Raw genomic sequence first — 10,495 nt, 5'->3', positions numbered from 1 at the left:
TAACTTTGTTTGTGGTGATGCTTCCTAAGGCCCACTTGACTTCCCATTCCAGGATGTCTGGCTCTAGGTTGGTGATCATACCATCGTGATTATCTGGGTCATTAAGATCTTTTTTGTATAGTTCTTCTGTGTATTCTTGCCACCTCTTCTTAATATCTTCTGCTTCTGTTAGGTACATACCACTTCTGTCCTTTATTGTGCCCATCTTTGCATGAAATGTTCTCCTGGTATCTCTAATTTTCTTGAAGAGATCTCTAGACTTTCCCATTCTATTGCTTTCCTCTATTTCTTTGCATTGATTGCTGAGGAAGTCTTTCTTTTCTCTCCTTGCTATTCTTTGGAACTCTGCATTCAGATGGATGTATCTTTCTTTTAGCTTCTCTTCTATTCACAGGTTTTTGTAAGGCCTCCTCAGACAACTATTTTGCCTTTTTGCATTTCTTTTCCTTGGGGATGGTCTTGATCCCTGCCTCCTGTACAATGTCATGAACTCCCATATATAGTTCTTCAAGCACTCTATCAGATCTAATCCCTGGAATCTATTTGTCACTTCCACTGTATAATCAATCATAAGGGATTTGATTTAGGTCATACCTGAATGGTCTAGTGGTTTTCCCTACACAATTTAAGTCTGAATTTGGCAATAAGGAATTCATGGTCTGTGCCACAGTCAGCTCCTGGTCTTGTTTTTTCTGACTGTCTAGAACTTCTCCATATTTGGCTGCAAAGAATATAATCAATCTGATTTCTTGGTAGAAAAATGGAAAAGAAAGGATTATAAAGTGTATGCTTATATATCCTATAAATCAAAGGATACTTAGATTATTTTTTCTCTATATTCACACCCATTACCATTTTTGAAAGGTGCCATTTTTTACTTGTAGTGAAAGATGCCTTTGCCATATTGGCATCAGCATGTTCTTCAGCTGCCAGGAGCCAGATCCCTGTTCTTAGACCATTGGGAAGACTTGTTATCATGACTCTGCTCTTGAATTGTGTTGGAGAAACACATTCCTTCTAGAGATAACATCCTCAATTGAAAAATGAATCTCTACTCATGCAGGTTGAAGAAGAAGTTCAGCTACTGCACCCTGCTGCAGCAAGAAGACTAATAAAAACCCTGAACCCATTACTCACGTAAGAGAACAAAGAGAGCTTTATTGAAATTCAAATGAAAAGTATAAATAGTGAGTCAGACAGCACATGAAGTGAAGATTCCAACATTCTTTTTTTGCTTATGTTGCTTTTAATGGCATTTGAGATTAAAGGTCAAATATAATTCAATGCAGTAATCCTTGTGAGGCTTAATTTTCTATATTGGAAGATTCAAAGTATTCATCTCTTCACCCAGAACTTTACTTCTCAACAGGATGTCTGTCTTCATTGCACTTTTCATGTGTGTTTACCTCAGATCCCAACCAGCAAAATGTGTCCTTTAAAAATGATCCCCCAGGCCTTTCTTCACTAGATACTCATTCATTCACTAATTCACTTACTTAACACATGCAAAGAATATACTCAATCTGATTTCTTGGTAGAAAAATGGAAAAGAAAGAATTATAAAGTGTGTGCCTATATATCCTATAAATCAAAGGATATTTAGATTATTTTTTCTCTATATTCACAACCATTACCATTTTTGAAAGCTGAGCCCACTGTACTCAGCTTCGTAGGATTAGGATCCTTTTGATAAGTGCTCTGAACACTGCACTGAAGATTTTTAAAAAACACAAAACAAACAAGCAAATAAACAGAAAACTCAGGTCTTTACACAATATACTCACTCTCTAAAAGGGAAGATAAATGTGTTTAGAAAATGATTTGTGTAGTAGACTTGATGACTGAACACTTTATTTTTCAAATTTAAAAAAAAGTAATTTTTTAAATTTCTAAAATGGATCTATTCCCCTAGTCCTTCATCCAGGAAAGCCAAAATAATCTTAAATTCAGTAAGTAATGGTATCACAGACTCTTGGGGATTGAATAGTTTCTCAGAGATAATTCCTTATCCTTGAGGATTCTAATGCTCATTCTTTCAGCTTGCTTTCCATCCCCCTGGCTTTCCCTTAGGATAGCATCTGAGAATGTTAGAGATGGGTTTCAAGTCTCACAAAGGCTGGAGAGAGAGAATCTAAGATCCACAAATAAGATCCATGGCCCATGAATAAATCCTGCATTTATTTCTAGGTCCTCTATGACAAAGCTGGTTGGGACTTATTGCATCTCTCTCCCACAGGTTTTACTGTGCTTTTGTTTCTCTTAGCTGGTTAGGCCCCAGTGCTCCATCCTGGCTTACTAAGCTCCAATGTGGCTCTTGTCTAGCATTGCATAACCCTCTCAGTTTTAGCCCACTGTACTCAGCTTCCTAAGATTAGGATCCTTTTGATAAGTGCTCTGAACACTGTTGCAGCACTGTTTCTGGTTTTATGTGTGTAGTTTATGTGTGTGGCACTGGCGACCCACTCCAGTCCTCTTGCCTGGAAAATCCCGTGGACAGAGGAGCCTGGTGGGCTGCAGTCCACGGGGTCGCTAAGAGTCGGACACGACTGAGCGACTTCACTTTCACTTTTCACTTTCATCCATTGAAGAAGGAAATGGCAACCCACTCCAGAGTTCTTGCCTGGAGAATCCCAGGGACGGGGGAGCCTGGTGGGCTGCCATCTATGGGGTCGCACAGAGTCGGACACGACTGAAGAGACGCAGCAGCAGCAGCAGCAGTTTGCTCTTTATTTTTGTTTTGACACAAGATAGTACCTTATGAGATCATCTCTTTTAAGAGTTGCAAATAGGAAGTAGGAGGAAAATCCCCTGGAGTTGGTGGGATAATGGAGGACGGGGGCTTTGTGGGGAGAATGCCTAAGGAACTGAACCTCCTCCGTGTCTCTTTAAATTTTTCTTCCCATAGTCTTTTATCCTGGAAGAAGTAGAATTTGTTCACTTTCCTATATGGAAAGGATGTATGTCTTCTGATTCTCTCTACCCATGGGAACTTGATATTCAGGTCAGCCTGTCCTGCTTCTTGATATTTCAAAAGAGTAGAAAAAAATTAGAGATTTATTTTCTGTTTCCACAGTGCTTGGCTTCCAAGAATCTTGTCATAAAAAATGTCTCAGAAATGCCATTTTGGTAGTCAGTAGTTGAATATCAACTACTTTTTTTTTCCATTTCTATTTGCCATTTCCAGCAGATGGATATTTCCTAATAAACAGAAAATTACATGGAAATAGAAAAGAAAGGTTTATATTTTAATGTTTATTACATATAATGTATATTTATCTGATGACATTTAAAATAAATTATATATTTGTAGTTTTATAACATGCAAGTACACAGTGTTTTAAAATACATTATCCCTTTTTAGATGCAGAAGCTACAATGGAAACACCAAGAAGGAACACATATCTTTATAGATATTAGGGTCAATAAATGAGAAAGATAATTAAATTGCTATAATCGGCTTTCTTTTGGAAAACTTAAGCAAGAGATACAATCGAATTTCTCATTATTATTACTTCTTAGGATTTTCACTGATAAATCATAAATTTTCCAAGGACAATGTCTAAAATGTAGAGTCTACTCCAATAAGCCACCCAGACTGAAGGAAAGTCAGGTGGGGAGCTATCATACAGTTTATTAATTTAAAAAGAGACTTCAGAGGCTATAGGATAATGTTGCTTTATCATCTTTAAAATCAGTACAAATCAAATGGCTTCCCTAGTGGCTCAGCTGGTATAGAATCTGCCCATAATGCAGGAGACCTTGGTTCAATTCTTGGATTGGGGAGATCCCCTGGAGGAGGGAAAGACTACCCACTTCAGTATTCTGGCCTGGGGCATTTCATGGATATATAGTCCATGGGGTCACAAAGAGCTGGACACAACTGAGCAACTTTCACAAAAAGTATTACTAACATTGAATAATTTGGAATATATTTGGAAGTGTACAATACATGCACAGGCCTAAGGAAGGATATTTCTAGTAGGATTTGGTAATCCATTAAGTCACTGATGCCCTGTGCATCTCACCCTATGACCAGCTGACCCTATTCTCCCTTTCCCCATGTGAGCAGAAGCTCAGCTCTACCATGCTGAAAGACATTTGACTAATAAAGTTTAATGGTAGAACATCATTGCGTGAATACAGTCATGTGACAATTCTCAGTTCTCTTTGATGCTGTGATAAAATAGCATCGCTAGCTAGTTTGAGTACCCAAAGACACCTGCTGAAATTTATAGACACTTCGAAGGCATACACAATGTTACCTAATATTATACCTTTTGAATTTAGTTGCTTCAGGAGTGAACTAACTTCTTAATGAGCATATAAAATTCTGTTAACAGAAGTCAGATATAAATCTTAGATAGTCAAAGACTGGCTTCTGTGACTGATTAAACAAAGAAGAGTTGAACTGATTGTGTTTATTACAATCAAGAGCCATTCATTACTATAGTTTATGACATAAAGAATGCCACAGAAAGGAGAAATAAAATAGATCTTTTCTGACCATAAGATAATAAAGCTCAAAATTTCCTTTTGAAAAGTATGAAAATAAATTACAATTAACAGAAAATTAAAATTTTAAATTTATAAACATATACAGCCCTAGGCATAATTAAAACTATAACTCTGAAATATTTAGAAAGTTATCTAGACCTCTGGTAAACATGGCATGCTAAGCAGGCAAACTCAAAACCAAGGAAAAAGAATCATTAGAGTTACAAAGAAGGCCCCAAAGAAGTCCCATGAAAAATAACATCCACTGAGTTTTCCTCTCATTTTTTGATCTTCCGCTTGCCCTAAATTTTCTGAATCTCACAGCTTTTTGAGTAAATGTGGGCTTGTTTTATACACCTACTATTTTCCTTCCTTAACATCACTTCTATCATTCTTTTCTCCATTGACTGGACCACTGCATCAATTTCCTAACTGGTTACTTTGTGGCTAATACCTCTCTACCCTGCCAAGACAGAATGCAAATATGACCATATTTGTCTCTTTCAACATTGCCCTGTGGTTCTGAATTGCCTACAAGACTGAGATTAAATACCTTAGTAAAGTGATGGCAGGCACTTCCTTCCTTTAACTATTAAATTAACCTTACCTCCCACCCTTCTCTCCACGTCAGATTCTACGCCATTTACTTACTTATAATGGTCATCACACTTACGTTGCTTAAGATTAGTTTTTGTTCATTCTTTAGGTGTCACTTTAAAAGTCACCTCTTGCAAGAGCACTTCTTAGACTTTAAAGAATATTTCTGTTCTTCCTTGTGTCCCTTTCTCTGTACCTACCTTAGCTCTCTCTTTTTTCCTTTATAAACAGTTAAAATTTGTAATTTTATATTTACTTATACAGTGGTTTATTTTGGGGGGCATGCTTTATACCCCTTCATTTTTATATTTTATTTTTTAAATTAGAGGATAATTACTTTACAATATTGTGATGGTTTTTGCCATACATCAACTTGAATCCGCATTAGGTATACATATGTCCCCTACTTCTTGAACCCCCTTCCCGTCTCCCTCCCCTTCCCATTCCTCTAGGTTGTCACAGAGCACTGGCTTTGGATTCCCTGCATCATACATCAAACTCCCACTGGCTACCTATTTTACTTTAAAAATCTGCCTCCATCACTATAAAGTAGGTTTCATGCATGTATAGACTGAACACATCTTGTTCACTGTTCTCAGAAATTTGTTTAATAAATGAGTATATGAATGAACCCTTATTCTAAATGGAGTGAGCTTCAGCAGTCTGAATGTATTAAGCTATTTTAACTTCTGCCTTCATATTTCAGTTTCCTCTGTATGGAGCATTTGTTATTCTCTGAAATGACAAATGGGGATTTGGGGAGTATGTGATCATATTTCATGACTCAGCTCAAGCATTATAGAAAGCCTGGTAGAGTTATCTTTGGGCCCTTTTAAACCATAGTTCACCTTCTTATCACAAAATTGATCATATTCTATTACTTTTATTGGTTCATGTGTCTAGTTCCCCCTTCTGGAATGTAAGCTCCCACTGGGCAGGGACTGTTCCTTGTTTGTCCTCTATTCTACCAGAGTTTAGAAGCGTACTTCCTTTCATTAACTGGAGTAACTTTACCTCCAAGCTCCCTTCATATATCAGAGCCTATGCCATTTGCTTATCTATAATGGTCATCACACCTACCTTGCTTCAGATTAGCTTTACTCATCCTTCAGGTATCAGTTTCAAGGTCACCTCAGCAATCAGTCAAAGCTGGTTGGATGAATGAATGGATGAGTTTTTCTGAAATGTTTCATAGCACTTGTGATTGATATCTTCATATTTCGCCAAATTATTCTTATTAAAAATCATTGCCAGATTATTTATAGTAGAAGAAAAAGCAAGAGCTTTCCAAAGGAAACTTTGAAGGCTATTCTGTCAATGTAATCAATGGCATTAAAAAAAAAAATAACATCTTTGGCCAATACCACTGATAACTACAACAGGAAATAACAGTCAAAAACAAGTGTTAAGTTTATTAACATCACCAACCCCAGCCAACTACCTTATTGTATTCCAACTGCATGATCCTTTGAAAATGTTTAAATTGAACATGATCTGGAATTCACAAATCTTTGGTTTATGAAATGTAAAAAATAAAATATATGTATTTTTTAAACTGCACTGATTTTAATCTCTGGTCACTACGTCTCAATTGGAGTCACACTTGGCCTTGGCATCCTTGGCTTAATGGGACCAAGCTTGGGAAACTGCTTTCATCTCAGTAGGACTGGTCACTTACCTTTTTTTGTTTGGGATCCTCATACAGCTCTCTACCTCCAGACCCACAGTAGTGATGTTACTTCCTCCACTTTAAACTTACATGGTTATGCATGGACAGCCTCTGGTGCACAAATGAGCGTAAAGCAGCCATCACAGCAGGTGCAGAGTCCCTTCTATAGTGAATTACTGCCTCCTTACTGGAGCCAGGAGAGACCTGCTGTGTTTGTCTCTTTTTAGTTATTAGGCAACGTCTGCAGGCACTCAAGATTTCTATTCCATATTTATCCTCTTCTGGAGCAGAAAGCAAGTGCTATAACAGCTGTGTGTGTATTTGTTTTCTTTGGGGCAGATAGAAGCCAAAGAAACCACAAAACAGTCTAAATTTCAGCTCTTCCTTCACTTATGTAAGAATTACAGAAGCAGGTGCAAAGTGTTTGTTTCTTCTGGGTGTATAAGGCTTCTGAGCTTTCATATTAATAATTTATAAGCAGCCTATTCTTGCTATATGAACAGTTTGAGTGCTGTCTAGGCTACACTATAGAGCTACTTTATAAGATACACCTCATGGGTTTCTTGACTCTCTGACCCATTTCATAACAGTATCAGAAAGTAGTCTAGCTCTCATATCTGAGGATCCACAAAGTGAAGAGTCACACCTACATGGCATGGGCAAGATATATGTTGAACTGAAACTCTTAGTCTAAATGCCCCAGATTCCAAGGCTCCAAAAAGATCAAATAGAAAATAGTTGATTTTTTAGGGAATATTTCTTACTCTACTCCACTCTTGATTGTTCATTAAGGTGAAAGACTAAGACTAGCCTTTTTCCTGATTTTCAAACACTCCAAGGTTGTACTCACCTTAAGGGCAATGTGGAATTATTGGGCATAGATTATCACTACATTTCTAATTTTCATAGATATTGTCAAATTATGAAACACTGAATTTCAGAAGGTTCTCACACAGGATTCCATGTAGGATTATGGGTGGTACGGTGAACAATACCTTTAACAATATTGACTAGTAAATGCAATAGTGAATTATGTGTTCTGAAAGAGATGAATAATTATTACTCATACAGAGGCATAAAACAAAAATGCTCTTGAAGCCCAAAGTGTGGCTATCCAGTTTACTTCTCCTGATAGAGGGCATAAGGAAGACTGTTTTGCTGCTGTGTTTTGTGGGATGAGACATCCTATATTTGGTTTCTGTGCCTGGAGCTGAGGAACAGTGATCAGAGCTGCATCCCAAGGTGTAGACCCCTGGAGAAGGGATAGGCTACCCACTCCAGTATTCTTCGGCTTCCCTGGTGGCTCAGTTGGTAAAGAATCCACCTGCAGTGCAGGAGACCTGACTCTGATCCCTGGGTAGGGAAGATCTCCTGGAGGAGGGCATGGCAACCCACTCCAGTATTCTTGCCTGGAGAATCCTCATGGACAGAGGAGCCTGGCAGGCTGTACCATTTGCAAAAGTTGGACACAACTGAGCGACTAAGCACACACACAAGGTGCTATCAGATAAGGATCAGTGTATTAGCTTTGTTGGACTGCCATAATAAAGTACCACAAATTGGGTGGCTTAAACAATAGAAATTTGTCATCTCACAGTTCTAGAAGCTAGAACTCCTCTGAAATCAAGGTGTCATTAGGATTGAGTCCCTCTAAGGACTGTGAGGCAATCTGTACCAGGCCTTTCTCTTTGGCCTATAGATGGCCGTCCTCCCTGTGTCTCTTCACACCATTGTCTTTCTGTCTGTGCCCGGATTTCCCCTTTCATAGGGCTACCAGTCATAGTGAACACCAGTCATTTTGACTTAATTACCTCTAGTAAAGTGAAAGTGAAAGTCGCTCAGTCATGTCTGACTTTTTTGATCCCATGGACTATACAGTCCATGGAATTCTCTAGGCCAGAATACTGAAGTGGGTAGCCTTTCCCTTCTCCAGGGGATCTTCCCAACCTAGGGATCAAACCCAGGTCTCCTGCATTACAGGTGGATTCTTTACCAGCTGAGCTACAAGGGAACCTCTATTAAGACTATTTCCAAATAAGGTCATAGTCTCAGGTACTGGGAGATAAGACTCCAACATAACTTGGGTGGGGAGGAGAGATACCATTCCACTCATAACAATCAGGATGGTCTGAGGTTGGGCCATCAACAGATGAGCAAACCAAGATCCAGAGGCAAGAGAGACTGGAAATTTAAGAGAAGAAGAATTCAGAATGATTAAACAAAAAAAATGCTTAGGTAGTTATTAAACTGAAAAGCTAATGATTGCAGCAACTTTTTATGTGATGTCTATAGCAGCTGTAATGTTTCAGACAAGAGAATTTGAATGGGTAGAAACATTGGGTGGAAAGAACTACAGTAGCAATGATGTAAAACAGGGCTAAGTTGTGACACTATTAATATTAATAATTAGGAGCTCATATTGTTATTGTTGTTCAGTTCCCAGTTGTGTCCGACTCTTTGTGACTTCATGGACTGTACCACACCAGGCCTCTCTGTCTCTCACTATTTCCCAAAGTTTGCCCAAGTTCATGTCCATTGCATCGGTGGTGCCATCCAGCCATCTCATCCTCTGACACCCTCTTCTCCTGCCCTCAATCTTTCCCAGCATCAGGGACTTTTCCAACGAGTTGGCTGTTTTCATCAGGTGACCAAAATACTGGAGCTTCAGCATCATTCCTTCTAACAAATGTTCAGGGTTGATTCCACTTAAGATTGACTGGTTTGATCTCCTTGCTGCTCAAGGGACTCTCAGGAGTCTTCTCCAGCACCATAGTTTAAAGGTATCAATTCTTCAGTGCCCTGCCTTCTTTATCATCCAGCTCTCACAAGTATGTAACCACTGGAAAGACCATAGCCTTGACTATACGGACCTTTGTCGGCAGAGTAATGTCTCTGCTTTTCAACACACTGTCTTGGTTTGTCATAGCTTTCCTGTCAAGAAGCAAATGTCTTCTGATTTCATGGCTGCAGTCACCATTGGCAGTGCTTTTAGAGCCCAAGAAGAGGAAATCTGTCACTACTGCCACATTTCCCCCCTCTATTTGCCATGCAATAATGGGACCAGATGCCAAGATCTTAATTTTTTTAATGTTTAGTTTTAAGCTGGCTCTTTCACTCTCCTCCTTCACTCTCATCAAGAGACTCTTTAATTCTTCTTACCTTTCTGCCATTAGAGTGATATCATCCAGATATCTGAGGTTGTTAATGTTTCTCCCGCCTATCTTGATTCCAGCTTGTAACTCATCCAGTCAAGCATTTCTCATGATGTGCTCAGCATATAAATTAAACAAACAGGGTGACAGCACCCTGTCATACTCCTTTCTCAATCTTGAACCAGTCAGTTGTTCCATACGGGGTTCTGTCTGTTGCTTCATGACCCACATACTGGTTTCTCAGGAGACAGGTAACATGGTCTTCCCATCTCTTTCAGAGCTTTCCATGGTTTATTATGACCCACACAGTCGAAGGCTTTGGCATAGCTGATGAAAGAGAAGTAGATGTTTTTCTGGAATTCCCTAGCTTTCTTTATGATCCAGTGAATGTTGGCTATTTGATCTCTGGTTCTTCTTCCTTTTCTAAACCCAGCTTGGACATCTGGATGATCTTGGCTCTCATAATGCTGAAGCCTAGCATGTAAGATTTTAGGCATGACCTTACTAGCATGGGAAATGAGTGCAATTGTCCTATGGTTAATACATTCTTGAGTATGACTCTTCTTGGGAATTGGGATGAGGA

Source organism: Capra hircus, chromosome 16, assembly GCF_001704415.2.
Source record: "Capra hircus breed San Clemente chromosome 16, ASM170441v1, whole genome shotgun sequence".
Classification (NCBI taxonomy): Eukaryota; Metazoa; Chordata; class Mammalia; order Artiodactyla; family Bovidae; genus Capra; species Capra hircus.
Note: the sequence above shows the minus strand (reverse complement) of the source record.